This window comes from Triticum urartu, chromosome 3A, assembly GCF_056163025.1.
Source record: "Triticum urartu cultivar PI428250 chromosome 3A, HENAU_Tu73, whole genome shotgun sequence".
NCBI lineage: Eukaryota > Viridiplantae > Streptophyta > Magnoliopsida > Poales > Poaceae > Triticum > Triticum urartu.
Genome location: NC_141875.1, coordinates 405,257,795 through 405,284,485, shown reverse-complemented (window position 1 = coordinate 405,284,485; position 26,691 = coordinate 405,257,795). Strand labels below are relative to the sequence as shown.

Sequence of the window (26,691 nt, the reverse complement as noted above, 5' to 3'; positions counted from 1 at the left end):
GTTTTCCATCCAAGATAAGTTAGATGCTTCTTTTTGTCACCATTTGTTTCATCCTCCTTTATCGGCAAGTAATTGTTTCCTTTTTTGCCTCTATTAAAACAGGGGTATCGATTCAACTTGTTGCTATTGCGACATTTTTCTTCGCTACTCGAAATACTTATGTTTTAAGAGTGTTTTGTGCAGTTCAACTTGAATGTCACACCGGTGACTTTGCTTAATTTTGGTGGAACTGCACAAAAGGAGATCGAGATTTGTTTCCTGTCTTCGTGGCGAGTTGTTTCAAATCTTGGTCTCAACCACATGATGCGCAGTGTGCTTTGAGATGTTGTGCTACTTGTTTTGGTACTGTTTTAAATAAATGTTGAATTGAAGCTATTTATTGCTGTCTTTTCCCATTAAGTAGTGAACAAAAATGGGACCAACCCAGACATGATGCTTGTTGCTTTGTTACAACAAATTCAGCATCACCCCCTTTATAAGCCAGTAATTGATGCCACTCTCAGAATTAACTATTGAATCTTATTTCAAAACTGCAACACTTGTTAGGGATTGGCGGGATTACCATTTTTGTGGCCTCATGTTTCATCCTCCTTTATTAGCCAGTAATTGATTCCTTTTTGCCTTTGTTTAAATAGGGATATCTATTCAACTTGTTGCTATTGCGACATTTTGCTTCGCTACGCGAAACACTTTGCTTGATTTTAGTGCAACTGCACAAAACAAGATTTGATTTCCTATTCGTTTTGGCGGATTCGTATTTTATCTTGTCCGTCTCATGAAAGGTCAGTACAGGCCTTCATCCACATGATTGTGCAGTGTGCTTTGAGATGTTGTGCTACTTGTATTGGTACTGTTTTAAATAAATGTTGAATTGAAGCAATTGTATTGCTGCCTTTTCCCATTAAGATGTGAACAAAAATGGGACAAACCCAGACATGATGCTTGTTGCTTTGTTACAACGAACTCTGCATCACCCCCTTTATAAGTAGATGGAAGCACATACTGTTGTTGCGCCCACTCTCCCCTGGAACTGTTTATGCTTTTCATTAATCTAATGCCGCTGGTAAAATTAAGCAATGCCACTCTCAGAATTAATTAACTACTAAATCTTAGTTCAAAACTGCAACACTTGTTAGGAATGGTACTATCCTGCTTTGTAGTTCTTTCTACATGTTTAACCAAGGTATTGTTAAGATAATGTCTTTGTTAAAATGAATCAGTTGCATTGTTTTAGGAATGGTACTTTTTTTGCTTTGTCGTTCTTTATACATGTTGAAACAAGGCATTGTTAAGATAATGTCTCAGTCAATATGAATGAATCACACTGATGGGGAATTGCTACTCTCCTACTTTGTTTCCCATTAAGATAAAGTAGATCAGTAGATGCTTTTCTTCTGGGAGTACAAGTCATCAACCGTTATTTCTCATTAATTGTTTCCCATATACCTATTGTTGCTTACAGGGATATCAAAATTAAAGCTCCGTTTTATTCTGACTTCGATTTTAGTTGAACTGCACAAAAGGAGCCACTGTGTAAGGCAAACTGCTGCATTACTGGGTCCAGTTGGTCGTTCCACTTTGCAGAAAGAAGCAGACACTGTTTGTGCTACATTACAGAAGGAATGACCGAGAAGCTTTATAGAGTATTATTAGACAGCGATGACATGACTAGTCTGCAGAGACCATTGGCAATTTAACAACACGTGGAGTGCCCTGGGCAAAAAGTGCCCAAACAAGTACAATAAGCTACGACAGGACTCCACGATCATAGGCATTACATATTTTGAATGGGAAAAGCTTGTCAAAGTTTAATCATTGATGTTAGCAAGAAGACGTTAGTTTAATATATTGGAATTGGAAAACCTCGTCAAAATTTGCTCATGGATCTTAGCCAGAAGACATGCATTTGATATTTTTGAGTGGGACGCCCTTGTTGTGAGCAGCGTCGAGTGTTTTTTCCTATTCCTGTGTTCAGTTTAGAAGTAAATAGTTACTCTGCTGAGATATTCCTATGTTAAGAGTTTGTTCTGAATATTGTCTATGTAATGCCAGGCCTTGTGTTTGATTGCAAAGTTGAGCTTGGAATGTTGTGGCATGCGACATCACGAGCTATTTACCGTGCCTCCTTAGAATAATGCTTCGTGTTGTTTTGCATGTTGATCTAATGCCAGTGATTTACTTGTTAAGAAGATCATCCTCTTCTGTTGTTTCCATGCTTAAGAAGTTCATCGTCTGATGTTTCATTCATAGCCTATACGACAAGTCGGATAGGTTAGACGTGAAACCATATGATCTTCCGACCAACTCATGATATTAGGCCGTGATTGGATCGTCGTTTTCCAACCAAAACTGCTTGTAAAACTGACGCTTGTAAATTAAAGCAGATGGTCTCGGGGGAAGGCGCTTGGTTGGTCGATTTCCACTAGTAAAATATCGGAAGTACTTCACACACGATAAAAACATTGAACGACACTCGGACGATTGCTAATCCAGCCGTTAGTTGCTGTTTCAGCCTTGCCCATGGATGGCATGATACGCACGTCGTGCATGTATCTTCTGGTAATGTCGTCCATATAGCAGTGCTCGTAAAATATACACTGGTCTCTCAAATTACGCGCGTAACCCGCCGGTTTTACTTACAGACCTCGGGCCCTCGGTTTCATTACGCCTGGATTTTATGCGTTGTTTCCGATGACGAGTAAATTACACTTGTATGTTAATACAGGTTTGAAATAAACCAGAGCTCCCAAGCGCGGCCTTACCATTTCATGCCGTCTCAGTTTCTCGAAGGTGCTCATAGGTGTCCGACGATCCTGGCTTCCTCAATGAGCAGCAGGCGCTGTATCAGACCATCCGTAGGGCCTGCGAGGCCCTCTCCGTTGTCCTTCGAGTTGTTGCGCTCGCCGTGGCTCCGAGCATTGTTAACATCGTCAACGAACATGAGGATTCAGGAGATGACATTATTTTGACTGGATGACACTAGGGACCCACTAGGGCCATAGCCGTACGTACGCAAGTGCCTCCTTATTATGTACAACTATTTTTTTGCTTTCTCCTGGTTTCCTAACATCATGGTCCCACACCATTTTCAACCTATGTAGTAAATATAAACGAGAGAATTGCACAAGGTGCGGCCGATAGTTGGGACCAAGCAGCTCGAGCAGTATTTGTGTTTTTCAGGCGTGAGCACTGCAGAGTTTTTCTTAGCGATGATTTCGTTGTTGTTCAGAGGAGAGCAAGGTATTAACTGGGCGGGCTGTGGCCCGTCTAGCCCAGGCCAGATATCTATCCCAAATACTAATTTTTTTCAAGATGAAAATGGCTAGCCCAGCTATACGTCTTTTTGAGGAATACCCAGGCAAGGTCAACTTGTTATTCTCCGCCCCGCTAGGCTGCAAATCTTTCCTAGGGGGGATGCATTAGGCTTAACAGGAAAATGGGCTTTAAAAAATAATAAATGGGATTTAATTATAAAAACTGGGCAGTAACTATAAAAACATGCACCGAACATGAAATTAGTTTATAAAATATTATTTATGGATTTTGAAAATCTTAAATTTTCATTGTTGCGCGCGCAATGTTTCATTGGATTTTTACGTAATACAAATTTATATTTAATCTCACTAGAAATTTTGGGATAAAAATATTTCGGATCCCATCAAAATGTGGGAAATTTTATTGAATTCTGTCTTCAACGGATGTTGAAATTATTAATCATTGTCCTAGCTAGAAAATGGGTTGTACTTTTAAGAAACTGTAAATGGGTTGATGTAAATTCCATTAGAATTCAAAAATGGGTTGTACATTCTTACAAAACGAAAATGGGCTATAAGTTCTCTGCCACAAACTTGTGGGTCTACTAAGTGACGCGTCCCCTAAAAAAATAAGTTGACGTGTATGCAATGCTTTGTGAACTTATTATAGTCAACACACGGTTCTAGCAGCAGTGGCCGTTGGATGTCTATCCAACAAATGTCGTGCTTCTTCTTCAATCTCGGATATTCTTAGCTTCGGCTGCCCAAAAAATGATTCCTCCCCCTAACATATGGGGTGCACCATTTTGGAGGCTGACCTATGGGCCTACTAAGTTGGAGCGTACCAAGGGCTTTGTCAACTTAGTCAATATGAACGATTCTAGCTTCAGTGACCGTACGATGTCCATCCAACAGCCGTAGTGCTTCTTCAACCTCTGGTCTTCTTGGTCCAGCCGCCCAAAGCAGCGCCGGTCGTGCCGCCTGCTCCTGCCTCCCGTGGCCGGCTGTGCTGCCGCGGAGGCCTCACCGCCCCCATACTACTCCCACTGCTAGCCAGGCCATCCCTCCACTCACTCACACCCCCTGTTATTCTGCGGCGACGACAGCCTCACACCGCAGCCGAACTAGTGAACCCTCATACTCCTCTCCGCGCGGGCTTCCACTGCTGCATCTTCCCCGGCTCCGCGTCGTCCCCTTCCTAGGCCTCGCCGTCGTCCACCGCCCTGGTGCTCTCGGCGTGGCGTGGTCAACGACCGACTTCCATCGGAAGAGTACTGTACGTGGAGAGGCTGACAGCTAGGTTGACGGCGGCCGCAAGGAAGTGCCTCCTTATTACGAGCAAAATAATTATTCCTCCACCTGACAGCGGCGACCCACCGGACGGGCCACCTTGTTTCACGAAAAAAACGTTTCCCCTCTGACTGCTAGGACCCACCGGACAGGCCACCGTATTTCGCAAAAAAAACGTTCCCCCCGCTATCAGCTCGGACCCACCGGAAGTGCCTCCTTATTACGCACAAAAAATGAATACTCCCCCTGCTAGCTGGGACCCACCTTGGTGGGAGGCTGACTTGTGGGCCTACTAAGTTGACGTGGACGGAGGGCTTTGTCAACTTAGTCAATATGAACGATTCTAGCTCCAGTGACCGTACGATGTCCATCCAACAGCCGTAGTGCTTCTTCAACCTCTGGTCTTATTGCTCCAGCCGCCCAAAGTAGCGCCGGTCGTGCCACCTGCTCCTGCCTCCCGTGGCCGGCTGTGCTGTCGTGGAGGCCTCACCACCCCCTACTATTCCCACCGCTGGCCAGGCCCTGCGGCGACGGCAGCCTCACACCGCAGCCGAACGAGTGAACCCTCATAATCCTCTCCGCGTGGGCATCCACTGCCGCGTCTTCACCGGCTCCGCGTCGTCCCCTTCCTAGGCCTCGCCGTCGTCCACCGCCCTGGTGCTCTCGGCGCGGCGTGGTCAATGTGGTCAAGGAATAACTTCCATCGGACGTGGACTGTACGTGGAGAGGCTGACAGCTGGGTCCACGACGGCAGCAAGGAAGTGCCTCCTTATTACGCGGAAAGTAATGATTCCTCCACCTGACAGCAGGGACCCACCGGACGGGCCACCGTATTTCGCGAAAGAAACATTTCCCCCTGGCTACTGGGACCCACCAGCTACACCTTCGCACGCAAGGAAGTGCGTCCGGGCAAAAAAAATGATTCAGCCCCCTGACTGCTGGGACCCACCAGTTGCATCTTCGCACACAAGGAAGTGCGTCCGGGAAAAAAAAACCAAAATGATTCGCCCCCTGACTGCTGGGACCCACCAGCTACATCTTCGCCAGTAAGGAAGTGCCTGACAGTCGGGACCCACCTGTCGAAACATACATAGCGTTGTCATTCTGATCGCGAACGTGTACGTACATATATACTGTTCGATGTAGAGGCGCACATGTGTCATAGTAGAGGCGCGTACGTGTCATAGTAGAGGCACGCACGTAGCATGTACACATACCTACAGCGTCCAGGGTGCAAGAAAGAAAATACGACCACATACGTACATACGGGAAGGGTCTCGAACGCCTACTCGCACGTACATACGGCGAGGGATCGTGTACATGGCTGGGTTGGAATGGAGAAACAGCGTCGTCGTCGTGTTCATGGGGAGGCAACGGAATGTGTCGTGTTCATGGGGAGGCAACGGAATGCGTCGTGTTCATGGGGAGGGGTGTGGCGTACCGCAAAACAGAGGAAACGGACCTCCTACGGTCGAAACAGGGGTCCTGTTGATCGGGAGGAGTGTGGCATATCGCAAAACGGAGGAAATGGACCTCCTATGGTCGAAACGGGGTCCTGTTGATCGGGAGGGGTGTGGCGTACCGCAAAACGGAGGAAACGGACCTCCTACGGTCGAAACGGGGGTCCTGTTGATCGGGAGGGGTGTGGCATATCGCAAAACGGACGAAACGGACCTCCTATGGTCGAAACGGGTGTCCTGTTGATCGGGAGGGGTGTGGCGTACCGCAAAACGGATGAAACGGACCTCCTACGGTCGAGACGGGGGTCCTGTTCATCGGGAGGGGTGTGGCGTACCGCAAAACGGGACTCCACGGGATACTGTTCATCTCCACCGTCGACCTCGTCCAGCCTCAACGGGCTACCGTCGACCTCCTCCAGCCTCGACAGGCTCCTATTCATCCAGCCTCCACCGCGTGCTACTCCACCGGCTACTGTTCAACCACCCCTCCACCGTCTACTGTTCATCCAGCCCTCCACACCACGGGGTCCTATTCAACCACCCCTCCACGGGCACCCCTCCACCGTCTACTGTTCATCCAGCCCTCCACACCACGGGGTCCTGTTCATCCAGAGGCAACGCCACCGCTCATTGTTCATCCACCCCCCCCCACAACACTCACAGTTCATCCAATCGATCGGCTTCAGTTAGCAGCACTAGCGAAGGAATCGCTCGATCGGGTTCAGTAACAGCCATCGATCGATCACTCGGGTTCAGTAACGCATAGCCTGCAGTGCAATCGCTCGGGTTCAGTAAGAGCCCAACGCCTCCCTCGGGTTCAGTTAGAGCCAACGCCTCACACACACGCGTGTACATGTACGAGAGAAACGCGCATCGCTCGGCCCCCGACCTCCCACCGTAACCGGGAACTCCCCGAAATTTTCCTCGCCCTCGCTTCTACCATAGTTTTTTCCATCATGGACGGCCCAAAGAATGTCATGCAGCTGCATCTCCGGCCCGCCCAGGGTGAAAAGCCCATTTTCTGTCATGATTTTTTGTCATAGAAGTAGGAGCCCACCACATCTATGATGATACCGGGTTTTGTCACAATTATCATCATAGAAGTGTCATATGTTTGATAGAAAAAAATTTCGTTCGGCCCAAAATGTCACGGATGTGTCTTTTTTTGTAGTGATTGATGTTGCTATGACTTTGCTATGCTTAATGCTTGTCACTAGGGCCCGAGTGTCATGATTTCAGATCTGAACCTATTATGTTTTCATGAATATATGAGAGTTCTGGATCCTATCTTGCAAGTCTATAGTCACCTATTATGTGTTATGATCCATTAACCCCGAAGTGACAATAATCGGGATACTTACCGGTGATGACCGTAGTTTGAGGAGTTCATGTATTCACTATGTGTTAATGCTTTGGTCTGGTACTCTATTAAAAGGAGACCTTAATATCCCTTAGTTTCCAATAGGACCCCGCTGCCACGGGAGGGTAGGACAAAAGATGTCATGCAAGTTCTTTTCCATAAGCATGTATGACTATATTCAGAATACATGCCTACATTACATTGATGAACTGGAGCTAGTTCTGCGTCACCCTATGTTATAACTATTGCATGAGGAATCGTATCCGACATAATTATCCATCTCTGATCCAATGCCTACAAGCTTTTCATATATTGTTCTTCGCTTATTTACTTTTCCATTGTTACTGTTACAATCACTATAAAACCAAAAACTACTACCGTTACTTTTGCCACCGTTACCACTACTATCATATTACTTTGCTACTAAATACTTTGCTGCAGATATTAAGTTATCCAGGTGTGGTTGAATTGACAACTCAGCTGCTAATACTTGAGAATGTTCTTTGGCTCCCCTTGTGTCAAATCAATAAATTTGGGTTGAATACTCTACCCTCGAAAACTGTTGCGATCCCCTATACTTGTGGGTTACCAGTGCAGGAGTCGAATACATGTCCATCCACTCATTGTGCTGCGACAAGTAATCCTGTGTGTTATGCCCACCTTCATGGTCACTATCCCACCCGGATCCGGACATAGACGCATCATGTGTCCATGCGCCATATATCCATAGGAACCTGCCGGATGGAGGGAACATAAGTAATGACAAAATACATAGGCCCAATCGATATTGACAAGAATTAATATGAAGAAACATACCTGTAGGTGGTGATTGCATCATGAATTCCGGTGTGGGACCGTGCTGCTGGGGTCCTGACCGAAACACATAACCAGACGTGGGATCCGGCTGCTGCTGCCATGCCGAACTACCAGCCTGGTCAGGAGGTGGTGGCATGGCCGTCCACTGCTCTACTAGACATGGATGCGGCTCATGTCGGTGATGTGTGGGTTCGAGCTAACCAGTCGAGTGACATGGTTGCTGCTGGTGCATGGAGTGATGGTGGGTGCATTGTAGGGGTTGCTGGTGAAGAACGTCTGAAGTGCATGTGCACGTGATAGCCCGATACACATATCATAGCCTCCTCTTAATGAGCATCGTCCAGTTATGGACCTGAGCCCGAGGAACCATTAGAGGTGCAGACGACAGTGAATGCTGAAAGTTGGACACCTCCTCGCCAAGTGCGTGAGTCAAATGAGCCTGAAATTGTCAGGACGATTATTAGGTATGCACGGCAAAGTATGTATCAACTAGTTGCATTACATAAAGAGAATATATCTTACTGTGTGCTGCCTAGAGCCCAAAGTATCATAGCTCAGGTACATATCCGCCGTAGTAGGGGCAGGTATCTCATTTAGGTGAGTGTGATGAATGCATAACTGTGTTCTGGTCATGTACCGCTGTAGATAGAGATTGGATTCATCCATATCAAACTCAAGACTCTTGTGCCACAGATGTGTGCTCGAAGTCTCCCATTGTGTAACATATGGCTAAACCCTAACTAGCCACTCAGTAGCAATCCTGTTAATCCCCTTCTTTGTGATCCTAAAATTTTGGTGTTCGTTGAACAATTAACTAAGTTCTTAACTATGGACAATTGTGAAAGACCATGCAATATTGAATAACTAGACAATACCTGTGGATGTCTCCTTGAAGTGGGGCCTCTGTAGGGGGAGGTGTCTCCAATTGCAGAAGACCAAATTGCCTCATAACCCTCTGCTGGGCCATCTCCTACACGAAGACATCAAAGATGATCTTCGATTTCATCATCCAGTAGTCGGCATCTCTTGTGCACAACACAAACTAACCACCGGGGTATCTTGCATCTATGGTTGCTTGCGTGTACAGCTGCCAGATCACCCCAGTGTACGCATCAAACTACTCATTTAATGTCATGTAAGCTCGTCTAGTATGATCACCAACATAGCGTCTCTGTGGAAAACAAAAGTTAGATTGAACCACAGTGTACAAAAAGAACAAAAGTTAGATTGAGACATGCCCTGCGACGTGTGCAACACAGACCGACGGTAGGCATGTCGATGACGTCATCATCGAACAGGGTATCCTTAGGCTCCTTAGCATGTACGTCCAGTCGTCCTACAGAGAACATCTCCCACGGCTACAGTTGCAGAAATAGAGGGAATCCAAGAAGGGCCGACGAGGCTGTCGTAAGCTGGCAGGCGTTGCAGATAGCTCCGTATGTAGCCGCTAAGACAGCCGAACCCCAACTCCTGTGTGTGATCTGATCCGACATCTCAGCGCTCGTGATCTCCAGTGCAATAGGGATGTAGCTCGCGCTAATAGTGTTGACATGGTTCTCTGTGAACACCACCTTGCCGAGAAGCCACAGTTTGTATGCCTCCAGACTGCAAGTGATCCGTGTCGTATTCAACGACACCCTTGGATACCCCGGGAACTTCTGGATCTGTATTGAGAAAACAGAGTATTAGTACATAGCGAAGGTATCTTCTATAAAACCAGATGCACGACAACTGAAAGTTATGTGGCAGGGGAACTAACCTAGAAATGGAGCAACTATTCATACTTAGGTCCGTGATTATTGGATGTCAGCAGGAGAGCATGGTCATAAATACCCAGGAAACGTTGTGCAATACCAAGCTGCCAATCAGTCGGTGCCTCCAACAGTCCTATGGCATGACCTGCCAACAGTAGTCCCGGCAAAAGGGACACATCCTGGAGAGTAGGAGCCATATCTCCCCAGCGAAAGTGAAATGTGTGGGTATCAGACCTCCACCGGTCCATTAAGCATGTGAGCAAAGAGGCGTCGATGGCGAGGGATTTGGAGGTCTCCGTGGACTCAACCAGACGCGCGAAAGGTAAAAAGGCCAGCCCATTTCAACATGCATGTTAGGACAATTCACTTAGTGTGTCCCATTAATATACATGCTTGCTACCTCTTGCGCATGTGTTGGTTTTCCCTTCAAGAGGAAAGGGTGATGCAGCAAAGCAGCGTAAGTATTTCCCTTAGTTTTTGAGAACCAAGGTATCAATCCAGTAGGAGACCACACACGATTCACCTCGTACCTACGCAAACAAATAAGAACCTCGCAACCAACGCGATAAAGGGGTTGTCAATCCCTTCACGGCAACTTGCAAGAGTGAGATCTGATAGAGATAATAATAATAAGATAAATATTTTTGGTATTTTTATGATATAAATTGAAAGTAAAGATTGCAAAATAAAATAAATTGGAAACATGTATGATGGAAAATAGACCCGGGGGCCATAGGTTTCACTAGTGGCTTCTCTCAAGATAGCATAAGTATTACGGTGGGTGAACAAATTAATGTCGAGCAATTGATAGAACTGAGCATAGTTATGAGAATACCTAGGTATGATCATATATATAGGCATCACGTCCGTGACAAGTAGACCGACTCTTGCCTGCATCTACTACTATTACTCCACACATCGACTGCTATCCAGCATGCATCTAGAGTATTAAGTTCATAAGAACGGAGTAATGCTTTAAGAAAGATGACATGATGTAGAGGGATAAACTCATGCAATATGATATAAACCCCATCTTTTTATCCTCTATGGCAACAATACAATACGTGTCGTTTCCCCTACTATCACTGGGATCGAGCACCGCAAGATTGAACCCAAAGCTAAGCACTTCTCCCATTGCAAGAAAGATCAATCTAGTAGGCCAAACCAAACTGATAATTCGAAGAGACTTGCGAAGATAAACCAATCATACATAAAATAATTCATAGAAGATTCAAATATTGTTCATAGATAAACTTGATCATAAACCCACAATTCATCGGATCTCGACAAACACACCGCAAAAGAAGATTACATCGAATAGATCTCCAAGAGAATCAAGGAGAACTTTGTATTGAGATCCAAAGAGAGAGAAGAAGCCATCTATCTACTAGCTATGGACCCGAAGGTCTGAGGTAAACTACTCACACATCATCGGAGAGGTTATGGTGTTGATGTAGAAGCCCTCCGTGATCAATGCCCCCTCCGGCGGAGCGCCGGAAAAGGCCCCAAGATGGGATCTCATGGGTACAGAAGGTTGCGGTGGTGGAATTAGGTTTTCGTGGTCCTCTCTGATGGTTTGGGGGTACGTAGGTATATATAGGAGGAAGAAGTAGGTCGGTGGAGCCATGAGGGGCCCGCGAGGGTGGAGGGCGTGCCTAGGGGGTAGGCGCGCCCCCTGCCTCGTGGCCTCCTTGTTGATTTCTTGACGTCCGCTCCAAGTCCTTTGGATCACGTTTGTTCCAAAAATCACGCTCCCGAAGGTTTCATTCCCTTTGGACTTCGTTTGATATTCTTTTTCTGCGAAACACTGAAATAGGCAAAAAAACAGCAATTTGGGTTGGGCCTCCGGTTAATAGGTTAGTCCCAAAAATAATATAAAAGTGTATAATAAAGCACATTAAACACACAAAACAGAATATATAATAGCATGGAACAATCAAAAATTATAGATACGTTGGAGACGGATCAAGCATCCCCAAGCTTAATTCCTGCTCGTCCTCGAGTAGGTAAATGATAAAGACAGAATTTTTGATGTGGAAAGCTTCCTAACATATTTCTTAATGTAATTTTTTTTATTGTGGCATGAATGTTCATATCCGAAAGATTCAAGATAAAAGTTTAATATTGACATAATAATAATAATACTTCAAGCATACTAACTAAGCAATCATGTCTTCTCAAAATAACATGGCCAAAGAAAGTTATCCCTACGAAATCATATAGTCTGGCTATGCTCTATCTTCATCACACAAAATATTAAATCATGCACAACCCCGATGACAAGCCAAGCAATTGTTTCATACTTTTGATGTTCTCAAACTTTTTCAACTTCCACGCAATACATGAGCGTGAGCCATGGACATAGCACTATGGGTGGAATAGAATGGTGGTTGTGGAGAAGACAAAAAGGAGAAGATAGTCTCACATCAACTAGGCGTATCAACGGGCTATGGAGATGCCCATCAATAGATATCAATGTGACTGAGTAGGTATTGCCATGCAACGGATGCACTAGAGCTATAAGTGTATGAAAGCTCAACAAAAGAAACTAAGTGGGTGTGCATCCAACTTTCTTCCTCATGAAGACCTAGGGCAATTTGAGGAAGCCCATCATTGGAATATAGAAGCCAAGTTCTATAATGTAAAATTCCCACTAGTTTAAGAAAGTGACAACATAGGAGACTCTCTATCATGAAGATCATGGTGCTACTTTGAAGCACAAGTGTGGAAAAAGGATAGTAACATTGTCCCTTCTCTCTTTTTCTCTCATTTTTCTTTTTTTGGGCCTTTTCTCCTTTTTATTTTTATGGCCTCTTTTCTTTCTCTTTTTTTCGTCCACAGTCTCATCCCGACTTGTGGGGGAATCATAGTTTCCATCATCCTTTCCTCACTTGGGAAAATGCTCTAATAATGATGATCATCACACTTTTATTTTTCCTACAACTCAAGAATTACAAATCGATACTTAGAACAAGATATGACTCTATGTGCAATGAATCAAGAGTGACATGTATGAAAAAGAAATTATGAACGGTGGCTTTGCCACAAATACGATGTCAACTACATGATCATGCATGGCAATATGACAATGATAAAGCGTGTCATAACAAACGGAACAGTGGAAAGTTGCAAGGCAATATATCTCGGTATGGCTATGGAAATGCCATAATAGGTAGGTATGGTGGCTGTTTTGAGGAAGGTATATGGTGGGTGTATGATACCGGCGAAAAGTGCGTGGTAATAGAGAGGCTAGCAAATGTGGAAGGGTGAGAATGCGTATAATCCATGGACTCAACATTAGTCATAAATAACTCACATACTTATTGCAAAAATCTATTAGTTATCGAAACAAAGTACTACACGCATGCTCCTAGGGGGATAGATTGGTGGGAAAAGACCATCGCTCGTCCCCGACCGCCACTCATAAGGAAGACAATCAATAAATAAATCATCCTCCCACTTCATCACATAACGGTTCACCATACGTCCATGCTACGGGAATCACAAACTTCAACACAAGTATTTCTCAAATTCACAACTACTCAACTAGCATGACTCTAATATCACCATCTCCATATCTCAAAACAATTATCAAGTACCAAACTTCTCATAGTATTCAATGCACTTATATGAAAGTTTTTATTATGACTAAAAGCAAATTACCATGCTTTTCTAAAGGACTATCAAAATAATATAAGTGAAGCATGAGAGATCAATTATTTCTATAAAATAAAACCACCACCGTGCTCTAAAAGATATAAGTGAAGCACTAGAGCAAAAACTATATAGCTCAAAAGATATAAGTGAAGCACATAGAGTATTATAATAAATTCTGATTCTTCATGTGTGTCTCTCTCAAAAGGTGTGTACAGAAAGGATGATTGTGGTAAACTAAAAATCAAAGACTCAAATCATGCAAGACGCTCCAAGCAAAACACATATCATGTGGTGAATAAAAATATAGCTCCAAGTAAAGTTACCGATGAACGAAGACAAAAGAGGGGATGCCTTCCGGGGCATCCCCAAGCTTAGGCTTTTTTGTGTCCTTGGATTTTAACTTGGGGTGCCTTGGGCATCCCCAATATTAGGCTCTTTCCACTCCTTTTTCCATAATACATAAAATCTTTACCCAAAACATAAAACTTCACAACACAAAACTTACCAGAAAATCTTGTGAGCTCTGTTAGCGAAAGAAAACAAAACACCACTTCAAGGTACTGTAATGAACTCACTATTTATTTATATTGGTGTTAAAACTACTGTATTCCAACTTTTCTATGGTTTATAAACTCCATTAGTAGCCATAGATTCATCAAAATAAGCAAACAACACACGAAAAATAGAATCTGTCAAAAACAGAACAGTCTGTAGTAATCGGTATCAAACGCATACTTATGGAACCCCCCAAATTCTAAAATAAATTGTTTTATGTGAGGAATTTATCTATTAATCATATTCAAGAAGAATTAACTAAATAGCACTCTTCAGTAAAAAGTTGTACCTAATCTCGTGAGCGCTAAAGTTTCTGTTTTTTACAGCAAGATAAAAAAGACTTTCCCCAAGTCTTCCCAACGGTTCTACTTGGCACAAACACTAATTAAACAACAAAAACACAACCAAAACAGAGGCTAGATAAATTATTTATTACTAAACAGGAAAAAAAGGAAGGAATAAACATAAAATTGGGTTGCCTCCCAACAAGCGCTATCGTTTAACGCCCCTAGCTTGGCATAAAAGCGAGGATAGATCTAGGTATTGCCATCTTTGATAGGAAATCCATAAGTGGCTCTCATAATAGGTTCATATGGTAATTTAATTTTCTTTCTAGAGAAGTGTTCCATGCCTTTCCTTAACAGAAATTGGAATCTAATATTCCTTTCCTTCATATCAATGGTTGCACCAATCATTCTAAGGAAAGGTCTACCAAGAATAATAGGACATGAAGGATTGCAATCTATATCAAGAACAATGAAATCTATGGGCACATAATTCCTATTTGCAACAATAAGAACATCATTAATCCTTCCCATAGGTTTCTTAATGGTGGAATCCGGAAGGTGCAAGTTTAAAGAACAATCATCAAATTCACAGAAACCTAGCAAATCATATAATGTTTTTGGGGTCGTGGAAACACTAGCACCCAAATCACACAAAGCATAGCATTCTGATCTTTAATTTTTATTGTAATTGTAGGTTCCCACTCATCATAATGTTTACTAGGGATAGAAACTTCCAACTCAAGTTTTTCTTTGTAAGATTGCATTAAAGCATCAACGATATGTTTAGTAAAAGCTTTATTTTGACTATAAGCATGAGGAGAATTTAGCACGGATTCCAACAAGGAAATACAATCTATCAAAGATAAATTATCATAATTAAATTCCTTGAAATACAAAATAGTGGGTTCATTGCTATCTAAAGTTTTAACCTCTTCAATCCCACTTTTACCAATTTTTGCATCAAGATCTAAAAACTCCGAATTTTTAGGGCGCCTTCTAACTAAAGTTGACTCATCTCCAGTCCCATCATTATCAAGATTCATATTGCAAAACAAGGATTTAATAGGGGACACATCAATCACTTTTAGATCTGCATCCTTATTATCATGAAAACTAGAAGAACACGCTTTCACAAAGCAAGCCTTTTTTGCACGCATCCTAGCGGTTCTTTCTTTGCACTCATCAATGGAAATTCTCATGGCTTTGAGAGACTCATTGATATCATGCTTAGGTGGAATAGATCTAAGTTTCAAAGATTCAACATCAAGAGAAATTCTATCCACGTTCCTAGCCAACTCGTCAATCTTAAGCAATTTTTCTTCAATCAAAGCATTGAAACTCTTTTGTGAACTAATAAATTCTTTAATACTAGATTCAAAATCAGAGGGCATCTTATTATAATTTCCATAAGAATTGTTGTAGGAATCTATTATTTAATTAAAACAAGAGGCAAACAAGCCACCACGTGTGTCCACGTAGATTAAATCATCTTGATCCTTAATTTTATGTATTAACTACTGAGATTGAAAGATGCAAGCGTTACATAGGAATATAATACATGTACAAATAGTAGAACATCTCACGTAGAAGTAGTCCACATAGGTTTGAAAGCATGTGTCTATAACTAGCCCGTCACATAGGTTCCAAAGCACATGTCTATAACTAGCCCATACAGAAAAAATTCCCATCGATGGGTCAATGGTAAGCAAAAAAAATTAGTCAAACCTGAACAAATAAGGAACCTATTATTAACCGTATAAGGACAACCACCTCATGTGAGGAAAGTTCCAGATCAGGAACGAATACATTCAAACAAAACAAGTCTGATTAGCACATGGTGTGGGCATCTGATTTCCAGCTGGTCCCGACCACCACAACCCAAGACACCTAAACCCATATATAAATAAGTACACGGGCCCGGACAAGTACCCACCAAACAATTACAAGCCAACGACCATGACAACTTGAACACGCCACACGCAACTCAACGTCCAGACGAAAAGCCACGTCCAACCGCTTTACTCGACGCCTGACAAAGTCACGCGTAAGCATGCTCGACGCCTGATGAAGCGACGTCGAAAGAATTGACGCCAAAGCACTTTTGACCTGATTCATCAGATTTGGTAATTGTTATTTGATAAGCTTACTTTTTATGGGCATAATCTTCATAAATACTATATCAATTGATAAACTGTTCCTTGTTAATTTTGAAGACATAATATGGCATAGAAGAAGCTGAGCGACTTAACTAGAAGTGGACAGAATTGGAATGTTCAAGTGAAAGTAATGAGAATGTGGGATTTAGTGAATCCTACTACCGATGAGCTTATTAGCCTAGATATGATACTGATGGATGAGCAGGTATGTTTTCTAATATATTAAATTGGAATTTTTCTGTCAAATGAATCAAATTACTAACCATATTTGATTCTTTTAACAGGGTGAAACAGTCCATTCTACTATATGGAAGAATCTTATAGACACTTTTAGATCAAAGATCAATGGAAAATCTATTTATGCATTCAACAATTTTAAGGTCGTGGAATCCAAAAAATATTGGCCAGTGAGCAATGAAATTAAAATATTTTTTGCATACAATACAAAGGTAAAGGAAATAAAAGGATCTTCGAAAGTTCTCCTAGATTATTGCTTCGAGTTTGCTACCATGGACACACTAGAAGAAATGGCAGAAAAAGATACACAATGCTTAGGTATGTTTATAGTTGTAATTATGACCTCCAAATAATTGATATTTCTAATTTTTATATCACTAATCTGCAAATATGCAGACGTCATAGGACTACTAACTCAAATGAAGCCAGTGGAGACAAGAATAACAAAAAGGAACCCACAACCTTCATATATCCGTGAGATTGAAATCCTAATGCCAAAGTAAGTTCATATGCATATGCATGTCTCAACTTTAACTAACCCCCCCCATGTAGTTAGCACTAACTTCTCAGATTAAATTCTTTAGGGGTGATAAAATCAGAATCACGCTGTGGGGAAAGTTTGCTTATTTTTTGACCGAGGATGTAATTGGCAGCCAAACTGTCCTTATTATCACATCAACGATGGTGCAGAGATTCAATGGTAAATGCATAGATCTTACATGCTATTCTTATCATTTTCAAATTCTAACTGATTGATTAAATAGGTTTGTGCCTAAAGTCAACGAGTGCCACAAGAATATATATAGATCTGGATATACCAGAAACACAAGAACTTCTTGATAGGTATGATACACCTCTAATTTATATTTTTTCACTCATAATTAGTGATTCAGGTTGATTCAAGATTTTATGTTCTTATTTACTTCATACATGTGCAGGGACTCAACAGAAAAAACCTTACCAAAGATGATCAGTATAGATAGAAGTAATCAAGGAACACTAGAAGAACATATGTTTTATAAGAGGAGAACATTACAAGAACTTACTACAATGAGGCACGAAAACCAGTCAGACCAGGTAATGCATCAGAATTCCAATAAAGGATACCATCAATCTCTGCGATACGAGATAAGACCTGCATGGACAATTCATTTAATATTAGTTACAATGAAACCATATTGTGCTTATTTATGCCTCTTAATCCCACACCCCACTGAAATGCTAACACTATTTTTTTCAGGATTTTGTATTCACAGCAATAGCTACAGTAGATCGTTTGCAAGAAAATATTCAATGGTGGTACATGTCATGTGATAAGTGCCACAAATTGGCTACCAAGGAAACCGAAAATTATTATTGAAAGAGTTGTGGTATATATCCAGAAAAGGTCACACCTCGGTAAGCATATTATATTACTAAAATATGAGCAAGAACTGTTATATTATATTTACTCCATACTAAGATGAATCGTATGTTAGGTATCGTGTTCGACTCCAAATTAGTGACCATACATCTACTACAAGTTGCACTTTATTTGACGAGGAGGCTGCAAGATTGCTTAATACTTCTGCATCTAAGTTGCTGGACATACAAGATGGGAAATCAGAAGAAGTGCCAAAGATTATTCAACAATTATGTGGAAGAAGACTAATATTTAGATTCAAGCTCAATGATAATAATCTCACATTTGGCACACAAAACTATGCAGTAAAAAGAACATTTGTGCCCGATGATAGGCTTGAGATGCTCTATTTGGACAATAAAGCCGAGGAGGTAAAGCAGTCGAGGAGATAAAGCTACATTAACTTTTTACCATCTTCAGACTTCCTTAACTAATCCATCTTATATATGTTTCGCAGGAATTGATGGATGATGAGGTGGACACCGTTTTATTGAAGAAGCAAAACATGCCAGATACAGAGGTGATTGATTTTTTTAACTACACACACACACACCAGATTTTAGAGATGTGTCTAATTTTCAAAATGTATATGTTTGCAGTCACGGAATAATAAAGTTTCACCTGGCAAACTTTCATGTGAACCGGTGCCTGTGAAATAGGAGCCACATGAAAGCACTGGGACTACACTAAACAAAGATAAGCGTCAAGACAAAATATCATCATCGTCATCACGTGAGCTCCGCAGTGGCACTAAAAGGAGATTGAGATCTGTTGTAATATCAGACGAGTCAGAGGATGAATGCACTGAGACGAATATGCCTCAACAAAAGGAAAAAGGTGTCCTCAGGAACAAGAAACATGTTAAAGTAGAAGCCAAAAATACAATGGTTGAAGATGAAGATGAAGTACCGAAATCGAAGGCCAGGAGAAAAAGGATGTTATCAAGATAATAGTGGATCAGTAGCTTGTGAAATAAATAGTGCGACTATCTATTTGTATCGACCAAAATAAGTAGAGTATTTGATTGCCATCGACCATGATAAGAAGGATACTTATTAGATTTAGGGTGTGAATGTTACCAATGTTGTTAGTCTAAAACAGATAGATAACTTTCTTCATGTAGTTTCCTTTATGCACATGCTATTTTAGGCAAATCTTTACGAGGCCAGCACAATAGACAGGAACATACTGCAAGGCCAGAGTTTCGCACATTAGGATTCACTTCAGAATTTGAAGAAACAATACTTTGGCAAATCTATATGACACCAGCACAATAAAGAGCAACATACCTTTCTTCATTAACTTAATACAGGACTGGATATAAGAAAATCAATGGCGTCTTTCTAGCACAAGTGACCTTCTGCTCAACCCACCTATAACAACATTAATATCCAAGGTGACATATTAACACAGAAAAGGTAAGGCCTTTGCAGTTTAACAAAATAATTGACACATATGAACAAACTTCCGGTTCATAAGGCCTTATTAAAGAGAAAAGGCATCATGAATTACTTATTTCTCACAAACAGCAAATTAAAAATACTATGGAGTACAATACTGCTACGGATAAAGTAAAAGAAATAATCTTCAGTTCACACTTACAGTTAGTAGTAGCCTGACAACAACAACAATGAGGAGGCCAGCATCTCATGGTCGTCGGCTGCTATTTGTATTCCTCTGATGTCAGATTTAATAACTCACTCACCAGGTGGCTCGGTGAGTTCCCTCATAGCCTCCTCCACTGGGCCAAACTACAACACCTCTACCATGGACCTCTAGCCGTCAGCCATGAAGGGGTCACCATCTTGGCCGAAACCCTTGAAAATGATCCGCCGGACTCCACGAGGTCGTCAAGGATCCACATCCTCGATAACAACAAAAGCGTCCGCGCATTCTGCTCAACGGAAAAAACTCTGGTACCTAGACGATGAGAAATAGGAAGGAATGAATTGAGAAGTGCAGTCGTGATGGTTTGGGAATTAGTTTGGTGATGGCAAGTGGCGAGATCTTCATCAGCCGGCTCATGGAAGAGGTGGTGCAAGCGGATGGATAAGGATGCTGGAGGGGAATGACTAAGCAGAGAGATTTTTTATTTTATACTACGTGATGACCTGTACGTGTTGTTTATATGGGCTGGTCATTTTCTAAATGACTAACATGGGCTTGATTTAAAAAACTGACATGGCTGCATCAAAATTGCTGGGCCTAAATAGGCTCCATACGTGGGGTATGTAACGTTGGGTTTGGATTTTATTTCTCTATACCGTAATCGTTATGAACTCAGTTCCTACTCCTTATCGAATAGGCTGATCCTACTCCTTATCGAATAGGCTGATCCGAGCACACGTTGTCGTGCTACCCTTATATAGCTGAGCATACAGTTCGATTAACCAAGGGATCGTATCACCTAGAATTTTCGATCGTCGACCCGTCTAAAACTAAGTAAACAAGATTAGTCAGAATCGACCTAGATTGAATCGCTGGAAGACCTTGCGCGCGAATTAGGCTTGCCAGACTACAGATTAGAAGGTACGTGCAAAATTACTACTATCAGCAATGCAAAGCAATCTCATGGTTTTTTATTCATTATATCATTGTTTTACATTTAGGCATATAGTAATACTGACTCAAATAAACTATTCTCACACATCATGCCTTGGCTCTTCACATAAACTCTATTTTCTTTGAGAAAACAGTACCAGCTTCTGTGATGAACTAAAAGTGACACACATACTGATAAAGTCATGTTAGCAATTGAAAGATATGCTCTAATAATTTGTACATGGTACGAAATATTTTCTTTAATCACTACAGGATTTGCTTTGCAGCAAAGATACATACAATTACGACAATAAATAATTAGCACAAGAATGTGAAGCTTTACAAAATTTGAAAAACAAAGGCAATAATACACTATCAGGTATATCATTCATCTTTTTCTATCTTCATGTAATGAATATTTTAACATATACATTTGAAAGATTGCTCTTTGTAAATATTACAAAACATAATAATTTAACATATATTGCTAAAAATGATTTGAGAGTACTTCGCCGTAGTAATTCCCATGGAGCAACTATCGTTCACTAAGAAAAAGCACACTGTCACACCACTGATGCCATACACTGCAGCTCGAACCACACAACACAATAATCCTGAAAGCATGATTGATAAGAATTATAGGTTGTTACTACATGCAGCCGACATCTCTTACTTAGCGCATATATTGTAAGTTTCTTACGACATTATGCATAAAGTACCTTTCAAATATATGATTCTATATTGCTAAAAGAATATTAAATGCAGAAATGAAGGGATAGTATACATCAAAATCAGCAGGCCCACTTACAAAAGAAGTTAGAGAAGCTATTATTAGGAGGAAACAACAACTCCCAAGAAAAAAGGAGTAAGAGATGCAGGAATACACAGGAAACAACCAATAAAAAAGTAGAAGATGCTTCACAGAAGAGAAAGGAACAAATCAAAGAAATAAGAGATGTCAAGCGTTCAAGGAGAAATGGGAGCGACAATGACCTTGAAAGCAGCATCATAGAAACAAACAGCAGCACTACGTCAGGAAGTTATTATAGTACGATATGGAACTTTGGAAAGCCAACATATAGATGCGAACATTGCAATGCAATACTATGGTGTGAAGAAAGATTAAATTCTCATAAAGGAACCAGAATTCTTTTGGAATTTGCTGCAAGCAGGGTAAAATCGACCTACCAAAGATAGCATATCCACCACCTTATCTCGCAGGACTATTAACAGGTGAAGGAAGTGATGCAACAAACTTCAGAGAAAATATCAGGTCATACAACTCAATGTTCTCATTCACATCAATGGGGGGAGCAGTTGACAAAGAAATAAACAAAGGTAAAGGACCATATGTTTTTACACTGCATGGACAGAACTACCACCATATTGGAAGTCTACTACCTCAAGAAGGTAACAAACCTCGATTTGCCTAGCTATACATCTATCAGACAGAAAATGAGGTCCAAAACAGGATAGATGCTTCCAGATGCAATGGTAAAAAATCAAAGGTGGACACTGCCATTGTCAAAAAGCTACAAAATATGCTTGATGAGAACAACATCCTCGCAAAATCTTTCAGAATGGCAAGAGATAGATTCAAAGAAGAAGACTACCACGATTACACACTTCGGATACTTGGGAGAAGGAATGGAACACATAACCTTCCATCTGCATCGGAAGTTGCAGCATTGGTTGTAAGAGATCCAACTGGAGAGAGCGAAGGACGAGACATCGTTGTCGAGTACAAAAATATGGAACCTCATAGAATATCGGAAATCCATCCAAAATTCATGTCAATGCAATACCCTATGTTGTTTCCATACGGAGAAGACGGCTTCAAGCTTGAAATACCTTACAAGCAAAGAAAAGAAGGTGACAAAAGCAGGAAATATGTAACTATGCTGGACTACTACGCATACTACCTACAGCAAAGACCTAACCAAGGAATGTCGCTGCTAACGTCTAGACATCTGTGGCTACAATTTTGGGTAGATGTTTACACATGCATTGAGCAAAACAGACTAAACTGGATCAGGAATAATCAAGGGAAGCTACGAACTGAACTTTACAGTGGACTGCCGGACGCGATTGAGCGACGGGACACCAGAACAGAGCAGGTTGGAAAGAGGAAAATTGTACCTTCATCTTTTACAGGAGGAAGAAGATACAAGGCACAGAACTTGCAAGATGCTTTTGCAATATGCCGTTGGGCTGGATATCCAGACCTGTTTATAACATTCACATTTAATGCAATGTGTCCAGAGATCTAATACATGCTAGATGAAGCAGGAGGAGGCCTAAAGCCAGATGACCGACCAGATATTGTTCATCGAGTATTCATGATAAAACTAAAGGAGCTAATGAGAGACATCGCTGTGAATAAGCACTTTGGAGAAACGATAGCAAGTAAGATCAGTCGACTACTCATCACTAACTAATAGCATCTAAAGTTTCAATTTTTTAGCACAACATAGCCTTTGTCTATTTACTAAAATGCTTTTGCAATGTAACAAAATCAAACTATATATTCAATCGATGCAGTTATCTATGCAATTGAGTTCCAGAAGAGGGGACTCCCGCATGCGCACATGCTGGTATTGCTCAAAGAGAATTACAAGTGCAAAGGACCATCAGAAATCGACCAAATAAGCAGTGCGGAGATCCCAGACAAAGATGTCGATCCAGATGGATATGCAGCTGTTGAAAATTTCATGATGCACGGGCCTTGCGGACAGGCAAATACAAAATTGCCATGCATGATGGACAACAGATGTACTAAACACTTACCAAAAGGATACAATGTCGATACCACAATCGATGAGGATGGCTTTCCGGTATATAGAAGGCAAGACAATGGAAGGAAGATCAAAAAGGGAGGAGCAATGCTCGACAACAGATTTGTCGTGCCATACAACCGAAACCTTTTGGTCAAATTCCAAGCTCACATAAATGTCGAGTGGTGCAACAGGTCCAGGTCAATCAAGTACCTATTTAAGTACATCCATAAAGACGACGACCAAGTAACAGCCTTGCTAAAGGAAAGGGATGCGGTAAACAACTATGATGAAACCAAGAAATACCTAGAGATGAGATTCATATCAACAACCGAGGCATGCTGGCGGATATTCCAGTTTGATCTTAACCATCGTGATCCACCAGTCGAGAGACTGCCATTCCACATCGAAAATGAGCAACAAGTTATTTTTCCAGACTCGACTGACATTGAGAAGATAGTAAGAAGACCAGGATCCACAAGTACCAAGTTCACAGAGTGGATGGAGGCAAACAAAATACATGAGGTGGGAAAAGAATTAACCTATGCAGAATTTCCTTCAAGATTTGTATGGAAAAGCGAAAGCAAAACTTGGGAGGAGCGGAAAATGGGCTTTGCAATTGGAAGAATCTACTATGCACACCCTGCAAGTGGCGACCGCTATTATATGAGAATGCTTCTAAACACCAAGAAAGGATGCACATCATTTGAGGATATTAGAACAGTTAATGGAGTTGTTCACCCAACATACAAATCAGCATGCCAAGCACTTGGATTTCTTGATGACGACAATGAGTGGATTGAATGCATCAATGAAGCATCAAGCTGGGGATCAGGACACAATTACGACAACTTTTGACCACAATTTTATGCCATTGTGAGGTGACCAGCCCAAAGATGTTGTGGGATTCAACATGGGAGGCACTGTCTGAAGATATCCAGTACAAAAGAAGAATTATCCTAAACTTTCCTACACTAAAACTCACTGATTCACAGAAAAAAAACATATGCTCTGGTCGATATAGAGAAATTAATGAGGCAAGCAGGAAAGACACTGAAGGACTATCCAGACATAGAACTACCAAATGCTACAGAACTTGAACAACTTGGGAATAGAATGATAAACGAAGAACTTAGCTATGACATGGAGGCATTAAAGCGTGAGCACCAAACAATAATACACAATCTTAAGCACGACCAGAAAATGGCTTTTGATGCAATAACAGAATCAGCTGAGAGAGGACTTGGAAAACAGATATTTGTATAAGGCTACGGTGGTACAGGAAAAACCTATCTATGGAAGGCAATTACAACGAAGCTACGATCAGAGGGAAAGATAGTGCTTGCGGTAGCATCATCTGGCATTGCAGCTTTGCTGCTCCAAGGTGGAAGAACAGTGCACTCAAGATTCCACATTCCAATAAATATCACGGAGGAATCAACATGTGAAATAAAACAAGGCTCGCATTTGGCTGAACTGGTAAAGAAGACCTCACTGATATTGTGGGACGAGGCTCCTATGGCAAAAAACACTTCTTCGAGGCACTAGACAAAAGCCTTAGGGATATTCTAAGGTCCACAAACCAAAATAATGACGAAAGGCCATTTGGTGGCATGACAGTTGTGCTAGGAGGCGACTTCAGACAAATACTTCCAGTGATAACAAAGGGAAAGAGAGAGCACATAGTAAATGCCTCAATCAAAAGGTCATACCTATGGAAGCACTTCGAAATATTTAGACTAACAGAGAACATGCGGCTGAAGTGCCTGGTAGAAGATCCAATACAAAGGCAAAATGTGGCTGAATTTACAGAATGGATATTACAAATTGGCGATGGAAAAAAACAAATGATGAAGGAGATGATTGGGTAAGAATACCTAAAGACATAATTCTACATAAAGGAGAAGACCCCAAAGAAGACATAGTCAAATCACGTACCCAAACTTGCAACAAAACTATCATGATCGTGAATTTCTCGAAGAAAGAGCAATACTATGCCCAAGGAATGAAACAGTTGAGAAGATAAATGACTACATAATGAGCCAAATACAAGGTGAAGAGGTGACATACCTAAGCTTGGACACTCTATGCAAGGAAACAATGAAGTACAACACAATGGAGAATATGTGCCCAACGGAGTTCCTTAACAACATGACCTTCCCAGGATGTAACGCCCTCGTTGCGGCTATATCTCCCACGTGTCGAAGCACGACTTAGAGGCATAACCGCATTGAAAGCAATGTTGCAAGTGAGGTAATCTTCACACAACCCATGTAATACATAAGGGAAAAAGATACATAGTTGGCTTACACTCGCCACTTCACCCAATTACATGAATAAAGCATTACATCAACCGGATACAATCAAGGTCCGACTACGGAACCAAAATAAAAGAAGACTACCCCAAATGCTACACAGATCCCCGATCGGCCCCAACTGGGCTCCACTACTGATCACTAAAAACGAAACAAGACAAAGGACAAGGTCTTCATCGAGCTCCTCCTTGAGCTTGGTTGCGCCATCTGCACGGTTCAACGACACCTGCAAGCTGGTTTTGGAAGTATCTGTGAGTCACGGGGACTCAGTAATCTCACACCCTCGCGATCAAGATTATTTAAGCTTATAGGTAAGTTAACAGGTATGATGTGGAGCTGAAGCAAGTGACTAGCATATTTGTGGCTAACATACGCAAATGAGAGCGAGAAAAGAAGGCAAAAGCACGGTTGAGAAACTATAATCAAGAAGTGATCCTAAAACAACCTACGTCAAGCATAACTCCAACATCGTGTTCACTTCCCGGACTCCGTCGGAAAGAGACCATCACGGTTACACACGCGGTTGATGTATTTTAATTCAGGTCAACTTTAGGTTTTCTACAACAGGACGTTAACAAATTCCCATCTGCCCATAACAGCGGGCACGGCTTTCGAAAGTTCAAATCCCTGCAGGGGTGTCCCAACTTAGCCCATCACAAGCTCTCACGGTCAATGAAGGATATTCCTTCTAGTGGGAAGACCCGATCAGGCTCGGAATCCCGGTTACAAGACATCCTCGACAATGGTAAAACAAGTCCAGCAAAGCCGCCCGATGCGCCGACATCCTGATGGGAGCTGCACATATCTCGTTCTCAGGGCAACACCGAATAGGT

General features: G+C 41.8%; 2 pseudogenes; both read left to right on the top strand.

Moving 5' to 3' along the window:
- Positions 1-18,569: 18,569 nt before the first annotated feature.
- Positions 18,570-23,207, top strand: LOC147979864 (uncharacterized; annotated as a pseudogene).
- An 831-nt stretch (positions 23,208-24,038) lies between these two features.
- On the top strand, positions 24,039-25,091 carry LOC147979863 (uncharacterized; annotated as a pseudogene).
- Positions 25,092-26,691: the final 1,600 nt, after the last annotated feature.